Here is a 13,805-nt window from a genome sequence, read left to right on the forward strand (position 1 = left end):
AAGGAAAAGCAGGACTTCCCTGGAGGAGTGTTTCCTGCTTCTTCCATCTGAGTCCTGTTCTTGGGACCCTGACATTTTGGGGTCAGATAACAATGGGAGATGCCACAGGTGCTACCTATGTTGTGGAATCCTCTTATTCTGGGGGTCTGTTTAGCACCATAGTTAAAATCGTTTCAGCACCAATTTAAAATCTAGCTTTTGAATTAAAGTCTTTGGACCAAGCTGATTTTATCCAGGCGGCATGTGTTTTACATATATAGCATTCAATATTATTTTAATCATTGAGTTGATTTTAAGTTTTCTAATTTGTTATTTTTAAGTTGATTTTATTGTAAGTTTTATCTTCAAATAAAGGTCAGTCTATAAATATTTTAAGAAATAACACTATGTAATGTGTTTTGTCCTTAGGTTATAAATGTCATTTCCTAATTGGTTCTATCATAAAAACATGGAGAAAGTTAATTAAACTGCAAAGACTTTTGCTTTTGCGGCATGACCTGCAGCACATTTTACAATAGTTCATCAATAAATATCTGATAAGAGTCTCAATCAAATCAACATAGTTTGTCGCAGCCACAAAAATTAAATTTCTGGAGTATAACAACTACTTCCAAAGTAAGTACTGCACAATTAAACAAGAAATAACACTTTGAAACCAGGAACAGATTTTTTTTTTCAAATTTTGTTACTTAGCTTAAAATACCTTTCATTTCTTGTTCAGTTATTCCTTTAAATTAAATCCCTTAAGCCAGTGGCAAATTTTGCCTGTCCGAAGGAGATATATACCTTTCTCCTCTGAAAAGCAGGAAACGGGTTAAGGTAATTTGCTGACCTGTGGCTTTGAGTTGTTTCCAACTTATCCTAAGGTTTGTTCAGAGGGGGTTTGCCCTTGAGGTTTAGATAACACCTTTGCATTAATAGAAGAGTCTCCCATACTATAGTTGCTTGCGAGTTAACCTCTGTGCATCCTGCCCTCCCTAAGCTTTTAAGTCCTGTGCTCAAGGCTACAATGAAACTCATGACAGCATTGCAGTGAACATTGATCCCCAGCTGACCCTCCTTTTTTATTTATTTCTCCATCAGGGATTGGACTGAAAAGTAATTTCTGTTTTTGTTGTTGATCAAACTTCACTGAGACTGTCAAAGAGACCTCATGCATTCAGAGTGTTGGCCTAGGACCCGGGGGCCATTGGGGGCTGCCTGTATATAAAATTCAATGCATGGTTGATTAGTTGATCACAAAGGTTCCTACGTGGTTTGCTGGATCTGGACAAAACTTGACAAAGATACTTTTTATTGTTGTTCATTCGTTCACTGGTTTCCGAGTCTTTGTGACCTCATGGACCAGCCCACGCCAGAGCTCCCAGTCGGCTGTCACCACCTCCAGCTCCTTCAAGGTCAAGCCGGTCACTTCAAGGATGCCATCTATCCATCTTGCCCTTGGTCGGCCCCTCTTTCTTTTTCCTTCCATTTTCCCCAGCATCATTGTCTTCCCTAAGCTTTCCTGTCGTCTCACGATGTGGCCAAAGTACTTCATCTTGGCCTCTAATATATTTCCCTCCAATGAGCAGTCGGGCTTTATTTCCCGAAGTATGGACTGGTTGGATCTTCTGGCAGTCCAAGGCACTCTCAGAATTTTCCTCCAACACCACAGTTCAAAAGCATCTATCTTCCTTCGCTCAGCATAATTCAGAATATGAAGGCTAAATAACTCACAATATATACTTTGAACTGGGATATCTGAGTCCACACTGCCATATAGTCCTGTTCAAAGCACTCTCTGGACCATCCTCCAAAAAATCAGGTGCCCAAACAAATTTGTGAACATCCTGCGGCTCCTCCATGATGGCAACAGTCTTGGACAGCAATGGCTCCCAAAGTGACCAATTTAAGGTGGAATCTGGTGTCAAACAGGGATGTGTTATTGCCCCAACTTTATTCTCCATCTTCATCACTATGATACTTCATCTTGTTGATGGGAAGCTTCCCACCAGAGTGGAAATAATCTATCGGACAGATGGCAAGCTATTTAACCTCAGCAGACTGAAAGTCAAAACCAAGGTTACAACAACATCTGTTATAGAACTCCAGTATGCTGATGACGTCATCTGTGCACATTCAGAAGAAGATCTACAAGCCACTCTAAACACCTTTGCAGAAGGTGCAAAGGTCATTGAACATTGAAAACATTGAAAAAACCAAAGTGCTGTTCCAGCAGACACCAGCCAACCCCTCTCCAATGCCAGTGATACAGCTTAATGGTGTAACATTAGAAAATGTTGATCATTTCTGCTACCTTGGCAGCCACCTCTCCACCAAATACAACATCAACACCAAAATACAACACCACCTGAGCTCTGTGGACACAGCATTTTTCTGAATGAAGCAGAGAGTGTTTGAGGACCGGGACATACGTAGGGATACCGAGGTGCTTGTTTATAGAGCTATTGTCCTCCCAACCCTGTGAGACGTGGACAGTATACAGACGTCACATGCAACTCCTGGAACGATTACATCAGCGCTGCCTCTGGAAAATCCTGCAAATCTCTTGGGAAGACAGGCGGACAAACATCAGCATGCTGGAAGAAGCAAAGACCACCAGCATTGAAGCGATGGTCCTCCGTCATCAACTCTACTGGACTGACCACGTAGTCCGGATGCCCGACCACCGTCTCCCAAAGCAGTTCATAGAATCATAGAATCTAAGAGTTGGAAGAGACCTCATGGGCCATCCAGTCCAACCCCCTGCCAAGAAGCAGGAACATCGCATTCAAATAACCCCCAACAGATGGCCATCCAGCCTCTGTTTAAAAGCTTCCAAAGAAGGAGCCTCCACCACACTCTGGGGCAGAGAGTTCCACTGCTGAACAGCTCTCACAGTCAGGAAGTTCTTCCTCATGTTCAGATGGAATCTCCTCTCTTGTAGTTTGAAGCCATTGTTCCGCGTCCTAGTCTCCAGGGAAGCAGAAAACAAGCTTGCTCCCTCCTCCCTGTGGCTTCCTCTCACATATTTATACATGGCTATCATATCCCCTCTCAGCCTTCTCTTCTTCAGGCTAAACATGCCCAGCTCCTTAAGCCGTTCCTCATAGGGCTTGTTCTCCAGACCTTTTATCATTTTAGTCGCTCTCCTCTGGACACATTCCAGCTTGTCAATATCTCTCTTCAATTGTGGGGCCCAGAATTGGACACAATATTCCAGGTGTGGTCTAACCAAAGCGGAATAGAGGGGTAGCATTACTTCCTTAGATCTAGACACTATGCTCCTATTGATGCAGGCCAAAATCCCATTGGCTTTTTTTGCCGCCACATCACATTGTTGGCTCATGTTTAACTTGTTGTCCACAAGGACTCCAAGTTCTTTTTCACACGCACTGCTCTCGAGCCAGGCGTCACCCATTCTGTATCTTTGCATTTCATTTTTTCTGCCAAAGTGGAGTATCTTGCATTTGTCACTGTTGGACTTCATTTTGTTAGTTTTGGCCCATCTCTCTAATCTGTCAAGATCGTTTTGAATCCTGCTCCTGTCCTCTGGAGTATTGGCTATCCCTCCCAATTTGGTGTCGTCTGCAAACTTGATAATCCTGCCTTCTAACCCTTCATCTAAGTCATTAATAAAGATGTTGAACAGGACCGGGCCCAGGACGGAGCCCTGCGGCACTCCGCTCGTCACTTCTTTCCAGGATGAAGAGGAAGCATTAGTGAGCACCCTCTGGGTTCGTCCATTTAACCAATTATAGATCCACCTCACCGTAGTTTTGCCTAGCCCACATTGGACTAGTTTCCTTGCCAGAAGGTCATGGGGGACCTTGTCGAAGGCCTTACTGAAATCCAGGTACGCCACATCCACGGCATTCCCCGCATCTACCCAGCTTGTAACTCTATTAAAAAAAGAGATCAGATTAGTCTGGCATGACTTGTTTTTTATAAATCCATGTTGACTACTAGCAATGACCGCTTTTGTTTCTAAGTGTTTGCAGACCACTTCCTTAACAATCTTTTCCAGAATCTTGCCTGGTATCGACGTGAGGCTGACCGGACGGTAGTTGTTTGGGTCATCCTTTTTTCCCATCTTGAAGATTGGGACCACATTGGCCCTCCTCCAATCTGCTGGAACTTCTCCCGTTCTCCAAGAACTCTCAAAGATGGTTGCCAATGGTTTCGAAATGACTTCCGCTAGTTTCTTCAATACTCTTGGGTGTATTTGATCTGGCCCTGGGGACTTGAACTCATTTAGAGCAGCCAGGTATTCCTGGACGACTTGTTTCTCAATTTGGGGTTGGATGTCCTCAAATCCCTCATCCACTCCGTCTTGCTGAGGTTGAAGATGACTTTCTTTTTGTGAGAAGACTGAGGCAAAGAAGGTATTAAGTAATTCTGCCTTTTCCCTATCCCCTGTCAGCATTGCCCCATCTTCTCCTCGAAGAGGCCCTATCGCCTCCTTGTTTTTCCTTTTTCTACTGACATAAGAAAAGAATCCCTTTTTATTGTTTTTAATGTCCCTGGCAAGCCTGAGCTCGTTTTGTGCTTTAGCCTTGCGGACCTTTTCCCTACAGGTGTTGGCTATTTGTTTGAATTCTTCTTTGGTGATTTCTCCCTTTTTCCAGTTTTTGTGCATGTCTCTTTTGTGTCTCAGCACAGTTAGAAGTTCTTTGGACATCCATTCTGGCTTCTTTGCACTTGTCCTATTTTTTCTTTTTGTTGGCACGGTTTGCAGCTGCGCCTTGAGTATTTCACTCTTGAGAAACTCCCATCCATCCGTAACCCCTTTGTCTTTTAGTATCTGTAACCCCCCGTAACCTCCCTTGTCTTTTAGTTCCTCTACTCCGAACTCAAGAATGGAAAACGGAATGTTGGAGGGCAGGAAAAGAGATTTAAAGATAGGCTCAAAGCCAACCTTAAAATCTCTGGCATAGACACTGAGAACTGGGAAGCCTTGGCCTGTGAGCGCTCTAGCTGGAGGTCAGCTGTGACCAGCAGTGCTGCAGAATTTGAGGAGGCACGAATGGAGGGTGAAAGGAAGAAGCGTGCCAAGAGGAAGGGGCGTCAAACCAACCCCGACTGAGACCGCCTTTCACCTGGAAACCAATGCCCTCACTGCGGAAGAAGATGCAGAACAAGAATAGGGCTCTACAGCCACATACGGACCCTCAAGAACACTGGAAGACAATCCTCCTCGGAAAATGAGTAAGTAAGATCTCATGGAGCAGCCCACGCCAAGGCTCCCTGTCGGCCATCACCACCCCCAGCTCCTTCAAGGTCAAGCCAGTTACTTCAAGGATTCCATCTATCTTGCCCTTGGTCGGCCCCTCTTCCTTTTTCCATCCATTTTCCCCAGCATAATTGTCTTCTCCAAGCTTTCCTGACTTCTCATGATGTGGCCAAAGTACTTCATCTTGGCCTCTACTATCCTTCCCTCCAATGAGCAGTCAGGCTTTATTTCCTGAAGTATGGACTGGTTGGATCTTCTCCCTGTCCAAGGCACTCTCAGCACTTTCCTCCAACACCACAGTTCAAAAGCATCTCTCCTCCTTCACTCAGCATAATTCAGAATATCAAGGCGAAATAACCCACAATATCTGCATTGAACCGGGTTATCTGAGTCCACACTGCCATATAGTCCTGTTCAAAGCAGATAATGTGGGGTTTTATTCAGCTGTGTGGAAGAGCCCTCCGAGAGAGCCTTGCAAAGCAACTGCTTCCTGAGAATTTGCGCCACCTAGCGGTTCTCTAAGCAGAGAACTGCGTCTGCTGCAAATGAACTACGTTTCCCTGTTTTCCCTCGAAGACGCATGCGCAGAAGCAGAGACATTCCAACCGTTCTGTAATTAACTGGCGAGGCCTCCAGCCAGTCATAATCGGCCAGCTCCCAATCCGTTCCTGCCGGCTTGAAGGCCCGCCTTCCCCGCTGACAGGCGGCTTCGTGAGCGAATCCGCAGAGAATGCCGAATTGGCCAATAGAAGGGCGAAGCATCCGGTAGGAGGCGTCGCAGAGATCCCAAGGGGGAGGAGGGAGGGGAGACGCGTGACGGACAGCGGAGCCGTCCAATGGCTGACCGAGTCCGTCCAATCAGCGCCAGGCGCCGCCCATTCCCCCTCCCCGCGCCGAGGTGGGTAGCAACAGTTGCCCCGGTGAGGGAACACGGAGGGCGCCATAGCCACCGTAGTCGTGGCGACCAGGAAACCCGGCAACAACAACAACAACCGCCCACCCTCCCCGCCTCAGCGCGATTCCCGCCAAAACCGAGGGAGGGTGCGACAGTCGCGACTTGGTCCCCGCCCCTCCCCCTCGCGGGGCCGGGACGCTCCAGGTGGGTCCGAGTCCGCTCCCCTTCCTTTTCCCCCTCGCAAGATGGCGCGGCCCGGGCCCCTCCGCTCGCTTGTCCCGAGGCAGCCTGGCCAGCAGCGTGGCGGGATTTTCCGCGCTTTGGGCCCCGCCGCGGCCGTCACTCCAAGCAGGGCTGGTCGGGAAAGGGCCCAGGCCCTGATAGGCGGGGCGTCTGCACTTCCTGGTGATTGGTGGCAGGGCCCGCCAATGGGAGCTTCCTGGAATCCTCAAAGCGGCCAATTAGGCTGTGGGGGAGGCGGGAGCGGGACAGCCGTTGCCTAGAGTTAGATGGCGCGCGGAGGGGGGGGGGAGAGAGAGAGACAGAGTTCTTGACTTCGGAACGCGTCGACTGTCATGTTCATGTAATGACGTCACGAGGCTGTCCGGTCTCTTTCTCCCCCCCCCCCCCCCCGCCAGCCAGAAGTCCGAGAAACTCCGAAATTGTCCACGCAGGTAGCTGAGGCCCCTTCCACACAACTGTATAAAGTCCACATTGAACTGGATTATATGGCAGTATGAACTCAAGGCCCTTCCACACAGCCCTGTGTCCTAGAATATCAAGGCAGGAAATCCCACATTATCTGAATCTACACTGGAATTTTCTGGGATATAGGGCTGTGTGGAAGGTCCACCATGCCATATAACCCAGGGCCCTTCCACACAGCCCTATATCCCAGAATATCCAGGCAGAAAATCCCACAAGATCTGATTTGAACTGGGTTATCTGAGTCCACACTGCCATATATTCCAGTTCAAAGCAGAAAATGTGGGATTTTGTTCAACTGTGTGGAACAAAACTGTTCAACTGAGTCCACACTGGGATAATGTGGGATTTCCTGCCTTGATATTCTGGGATATAGTACTGTGGAAGGGCCCTGGGTCCACCATGTCATATATCCCAGGGCCCTTCCACACAGCCCTATAACCCAGAATATCCAGGCAGAAAATCCCACAAGATCTGCTTTGAACTGGGTTATCTGAGTCCACGCTGCCATATATGTTATTTCCATATATGTTATATGGATTTCCTGCCTTGATATTCTGGGATATAGGACTGTGTGGAAGGGCCCCCAGTTCAAAGCAGAAAATGTGGGGTTTCATTCAGCTGTGTGGAAGGGGCCTCAGAAAACCCAGTTCAAAACAGATATTGTGGATTATCTGCCTTGATATTCTGGGTTATATGGCTGTGTGGCAGGGCCCAGAGTCTTTGCTTTCTGGCTTTTCAGTGTCCAACACACAAACTTCGTTTAATGTGTAATGTTATTATTTAAAATATTATGTATAAATTACCTTCAGACTATGTGTCTAAAGTTGATATAAAGCAAGTGATTTACATGTTTATACTCTGGTCTCCAAGGCGCCTTCCACACAACTGAATAAAATCCTACATTTTATGCTTTACACTGAAATATATGACAGTTAGGATTCGGTCCTTCCAGACAGGCCATATATCCCAGGATCTGATCCTAGGTTTTCTGCTTTAAACTAGATTGTATGAGTTCACACTGCCAGATAATCTGGAATTAAATGCTGGAATATAGTGCTGTCTGAAAGGGCCCGCAGATAATCAAGTTTAATGCAGATAATGTGGATTATCTGCTTTGATAATCTAGATTATATAGCAGTGCAGAAGGGGCCTTAAATAGCTACTCTATGGAAAGAGCTGTCATAGGGAGAGGTGACAGAAAAATGCCTGAGCACATGCTTTGCATTTAGAAGGGTTCGTTATAGGTAGTTAAGAGTTGTGGGAGGCAATCCTTCTGAGGCCCCTTCTACATTGCTATATGATCCAGATTATCAAATCAAATAATCCACATTATCTGCTTTGAGTGGGATTATTTGAGTCTACATTGTCATATAATCCAGTTCAAAGCAGATCTGTATTTTATATGGCAGTGTAGAAAGGGCCTTGGATGTACCACTGGAGTTTCTCAGTATAATATAGCTTCCTGTGTTTGGCAAAGGCTGTCAGGTAGACACTTCTAGGAATGATAGAAGAACCAAAAAAAGGAGAAGTTCATTTGTGCCAGTGTCATGTAGAAGATTGAGAGAACTCTATGGATCTGGATTCATGGAAACCCACTGGGTGGCTTGAGATGATTCGCACACTCTCAGCCCCAGAAAACCGCAAGATCATTATAAATTGGAAATGACTTGAAGGCACAGAACAAGAAAGCCAGTCGCTCAGAGGCAGAGACATCTTTTCTTGGAGAAGGTCTCAAATTCCCTGACAACTCCACTTAGAGCAGTGGTTCTCAACAAGTGGGTCCCCAGGCGTTTTGGCCTACAACTTCTAGAAATCCCAGCCAGTTTACCAGCTGTTAGGATTTCTGGGAGTTGAAGGCCAAAACATCTGGGAACCTATAGGTTGAGAACCACTGACTTAGAGGATCTCTGATAGCATGGCTGGGAACACTTAATAGTTGGTCTACATGTAATCCTAAACCATAGATGGGGAACATACAATGTTGCATCTCTCCTCAGTTCTAGCCAGCATAGCCAATGGTTAGGGATTATCGGAACTGCAGTCCAACATAAACGAAAGACCCAAACTTTCCCTATCCCTGCTCTCTATAATAATAATAATAATAATAATAATAATAATAATAATAATAATAATCTTTATTTAATACCCCGCCACCATCTCCCCAATGGGGACTAGGGCGGCTTACCATGATTGTTGTGCTAGGTGTGAGACTTCTAGCAGCAGACCATCAAATGAGAACATCGAATCGTAGAGGCTGGTCAACTGTGATTTTCAGCCCTGATAAAGAGGACAAGTGCAAACTAATTTGCTGGTTCAGATCTAATTGGCATGTAACTAAAGTGGAGCATTGGAGGTTAAGTTGAAGACCAGAATCACAGGGGTGGTTCCTTTAGTGCCCAATCAGTTTGAACAGAACAATAATTAAACAGGTGTACATGTTTACAACATCCAGTTTATTATTTGGTTTATGACGTTGACATCATGTCAGAAGTCATGAGTGAGATAAATGAATATGAAATGGTTCTGCCAACTCATAGTTAATGAGGATTTCTAAAACGTCATTACATTGTGTGATGGATGTGAGAGTGTGTGTTTTTGGGCACTTTAAAGTGAATCTGCTGGCACTGGATTAAAAGCTTCATACTGCTCAGAATGTAAATGCAGTATCTTGGAGCTCTCTGAAACATGGGGACTCTGGATACCTTGTGATTTGTTTAGAAAGGTGAAATAGACATGTATAAATAATTAAAAAATGTGCGGCTTACTTCTTATCTTTGGTGTGTATCTCTTTGAGAAACAATAAATGCAACTTGCAATCTTCATTGGGTTGGATGGGCCTTTGATACATCTGTGATGACTATTATTACAAGTCATTTAGGTCTACAGCCAAACTGTGTGCATGCTAACAGATATGTGAGCACATTATTTTTTCCAGAAGTTATAATTTGACTATACTGTAGAACAATATAGGCATTGATTGTGAACTGTCAAAATACTGTTTTTAAATAATTTAGTTCATTGAAATCCAACAGTCAAAAATAACTTCATTGCTTATATATAGTATCTGCAGTGGAAACAGAATTTATGACATCTCTGCTGTGTGTCGGCTATGGTTCTATCCCCACCCAGATACTAGAAAAATATAGTTGCTTCATGCAACTAGTGAAGTTTCTGCCAGAAGTGGGCAGGCCTTGTCGTGTGAAGCTATATCCAGGATCACTATATTACAGTTTTGGCATTAGCTCTTGCTGAATTCCTTCCTCCAGCATTGTGTGAGCCACACCCAGACTACTTAGCACTGTTTTCCAGATGGGGCAAAAAGCATTTACAGGCCTAATTCACCAGTTGGCAATGTGGCAATATGTTAAACCTTTTGATGATTTCAGTGTGCTAACTATATAGCTTGATGGGCTGTTGTCGAGTTCCTGGTGCGGTTTGAAATATTAAAGCGTGTGTTTGGGTGTATAGTAATCCTTGGAAAAGTTTTCAGGTTGAGAAGAGAAAACCTGTCAACAAAACGGGGACAACTTAGCCAAATTAGGGTAGGGGCCAGTTGTCCTTGGAAAATATTAATAGTTCTTGTACCAATTAAGAAACTAGGGATGGATTGTTCCTTTATATCCTCTTGCTTCTGTTCTACATGTTTGCATTTGGTTCAGACATCTCCATAGTATTTCATGTAGGATTTTAAAAATAAATAAATGTGTGCAGATAGTTGTACTCAAAGGCAAGTGATCATGGTAATAACGGTGTGTTTTATTTTAAAACCAGAACAAACTAACAAGAAGTTGTTTGCCTTCTTATGTGCAAGAATAATATGATAATAAATGTTATTTCCAGCCCTAGTTTGTTCATAAGTAAATGATTATTGGAACTGTGTCTTTATCAATGACTTGAAATGTAGTTGTAGTAATGTTTACAACATGATATGAAAAACTTTACTTACCAGATTTATGTTGAGTAGTGATTTGTCAAAAGGAGACCTTGGTTTTGATGCAGTTGGCAGCCTTATTACAAATATAAACTATTTTTTCTATGAGTCTCACTGGTTTCTATTTGATAAGTTCAAGAAGCAAATTCTCTTTGATGTTGTTTTTCTCTCTCAATGTTGACACTGAAGGCCACAAAGAATAAATACAATCAATGTGATGAATAAAAATACAGCATAGCCCTTGTGGTCCCTCCCAATTCTATGAGTCTATGGGCCCTTCCACACAGCCCTATATCCCAAAATATCAAGGGAGAAAATGCCATAATATCTACTTTGAACTGGGTTGTCTGAGTCCATTCTCAGATAATGTGGGATTTTCTACCTTGATATTCTGGGATATAGGGCTGTGTGGAAGGGCCCTGAGTTAAGTCAGTTCCACCTTCATTTACGTGAAAGTAAATGCTCTTCATTTTTGTCAGATTTGGTTCCTAATAAGTGCACTTTAAAATTTCTTCTTCTTTTCAATTCAAAAGCTCACGGAACTTGAGTGGTAGAACAGAGGTATGAATAGTAGAACTACTGTAGGTTCAACCTGCTCCAGTATTATGGATTTGCAATATTTCTCCAGTCTGGATTAGAAATCTTCCAAACAGGAATTCGTGTAGCCTAATGTTTGGTTTTAGGAAAAGTGAATGCAGTACACATAGGAAATCTCCCTCTCACCACAATTGGTTAGCAGAATAATATTTTTAATCAGTTTCCATAATTTCTTAGAAATCTTTAAATACCGATAGATGTTTGGCTGTGATGAATAAAAATTTATCCTGTTTAATATAATCTATAGGGGTTGTGTGAACAGAAGAAAATTGGAGTTATTTCTAACGTGATGTGTCTTGGGCTGTAAGAAGGACCCCTGGTCATGTTGTACTACCATTTTCCAGGACCTAGGCTGAAATGGGGAAAAAGATTATATGCAGTGGGATGAGAAGATGAGAAATCATTTTAGGGACCATCTCAGTTACTACTACTGAACTGCAGTGTGGAATGAAACAGTAAGAATAGATTAACAGTGGATGAGGTTCAGTAGGAAGGGATTTTCCATGAGATTTATATGAGAATCATAGAATCAAAGAGTTGGAAGAGACCTTATGGGCCATCCAGTCCAACCCCCTGCCAAGAAGCAGGAATATTGCATTCAAATCACGTAAATTTTATTCATCACAGCCAAGCATCTTCCTCCAGGAGGAGTACCAGTTGGCAGAGGCATTTGCAGTGCGTGGTGGCTGGATAAGACTTAAGAATCAGAAACAAGTAAAGAGAGAATATAAGATCAAATTTTAGGAAGTGAAACTTCATGGCTTAAGAACTTACAATTAGGAAAATGGTCAGCAGACATGAAAGAAATACAAGGATGGTAGAGAGTATACAAAATTTGAACTAATGATTATTCAAAAAGAGGCTAAAACAGGAAATGAAACAATGAAAGATTTAACAAGTGATATCTACAAAACACTGATGGAAGAAAAGCAGAGGAGAGGTGACCTCAGAGAAACACGGGAAAAAGATTGTGAAAAAAGTTTGAATGTACAATTATGGAAGGATATATGGGATATGCACATTTTGAAAAATATCTCTGTAAGGATTAAAGAAAACTATTATAAGATTGTACAGGGTGAGGCAGCTTAACTTCCTTTTTGCAAAACTTAATAAAACCCATTGTATGAATCAGAATTTTTTTAAAAAAAATTATAATGTAGGTGCATACCTAAAGTTTTGTTTTACATAGTTTTGAAGATCAAATTAGGTAGGTGACGTCCACCATTCTCCATACACTGAGTAAACCGATTTCTGGCGTTTGTCATTACTCTTGCCAGCATAGTAGGCGTTATGTTGGCAATTTCTTTCTGGATGTTGGTCTTCAAATCTTGTAGGGTTCTTGGACGGTTCACAGAAACACAGGATTTCAAAAAACCCCATAGAAAAAAATCACAAGAGGCCAAATCTGGAGAGCGGGCCGGCCACTCCAAATTCGCTCGAAAAGTAGGCCTCAACAGCAAAAGCTCCTCACTGTTCCAACGCATGATGGCAACTGAACTGTGTCAGGACAAAACTCGATACTCCCACCTCTCGAACGAGACCACTAGCACTCCACTATGTCTTCAACCGACTGAATGGCATGCATTTTAAAAAAGGAAGGTATGCTGCCTCACCCTGTACTTAACACCAGTTAGAGTAAACCAGATAGATAAGAAATATTCAAATCAATGTTGGAGAAGATTTCAAAAATTGGATCATATATACATATGTGGTGCACTTACAAATATATACAAAAAAAAATTGAAATTAAATTTAAAGAGATAAGGGGGATAGCAAAATGTGAGATAATGAGCACACCAGAAATAGATTTACTATTGATATAGGATAATATTAAAATACCACAAATAAAGGAGTTAATCTTCAATTTACTAACATTAGTGAGGCTGATAATAGCTAAAACTTGGAAAGAAATGCATGATTTTCAGTTAGAAGACTGGTACTAAGAAGTATGGCATATAGTGATAAATGATAAATTGACATGCAATATTAAGACTAAAAAAGGAAATTACAAATTAAATGATTTCTGGAAAATATGGGGGCAATTTATAGAATATGTGTTTGCTGAAGGGCAAGGGAGCAAACCTACTGTGGAAACAAATATGTTTTGGAAATAATATGTTGGATGGTTGGGTCCAGGGGGAGGTAGCACCCATCTTTATTTATTTTGAGGAGTTTAGTTTGTGCATGATATGTTAAAACTGGTAAAAATGTTGAAGCTCAACTCAACAGTGTGAAAGCATAATAGAAGTTCTGTTATTGTCATTTTTTTTAAAATCATTCATATACATATATATATGGGTATAGAGATTTTCATCATGGGAAATGATTCAAAATGTCCCTGGGAGATAGGGAGGTTCTGGAAACACTCCTTGCCCTCCAGTGACAATACTGTCAGTGATACCTTCATTATTATGTTCACATCAGCAGGATTACTTCCTAACAGTATATGCCCCACATCTTAT

The 13,805-nt window shown here is 42.8% G+C and overlaps 1 protein-coding gene across 3 annotated transcripts in view; it reads left to right on the forward strand.

Annotated features, from left to right (window-relative positions):
• Positions 1–6,230: 6,230 nt before the first annotated feature.
• Positions 6,231–13,805, forward strand: part of RFX1 (regulatory factor X1) — an 84,849-nt gene continuing 77,274 nt past the window's right edge. For all 3 annotated transcript variants that reach the window (XM_067463999.1, XM_067464002.1, XM_067464001.1), the window contains exon 1: positions 6,231–6,311. The gene's annotated coding sequence lies outside the window, so the exon portion shown is untranslated. The remainder of the gene's footprint in view (positions 6,312–13,805) is intronic.

The sequence above is a fragment of the Anolis sagrei genome, chromosome 2, assembly GCF_037176765.1.
Source record: "Anolis sagrei isolate rAnoSag1 chromosome 2, rAnoSag1.mat, whole genome shotgun sequence".
Lineage (NCBI taxonomy): Eukaryota > Metazoa > Chordata > Lepidosauria > Squamata > Dactyloidae > Anolis > Anolis sagrei.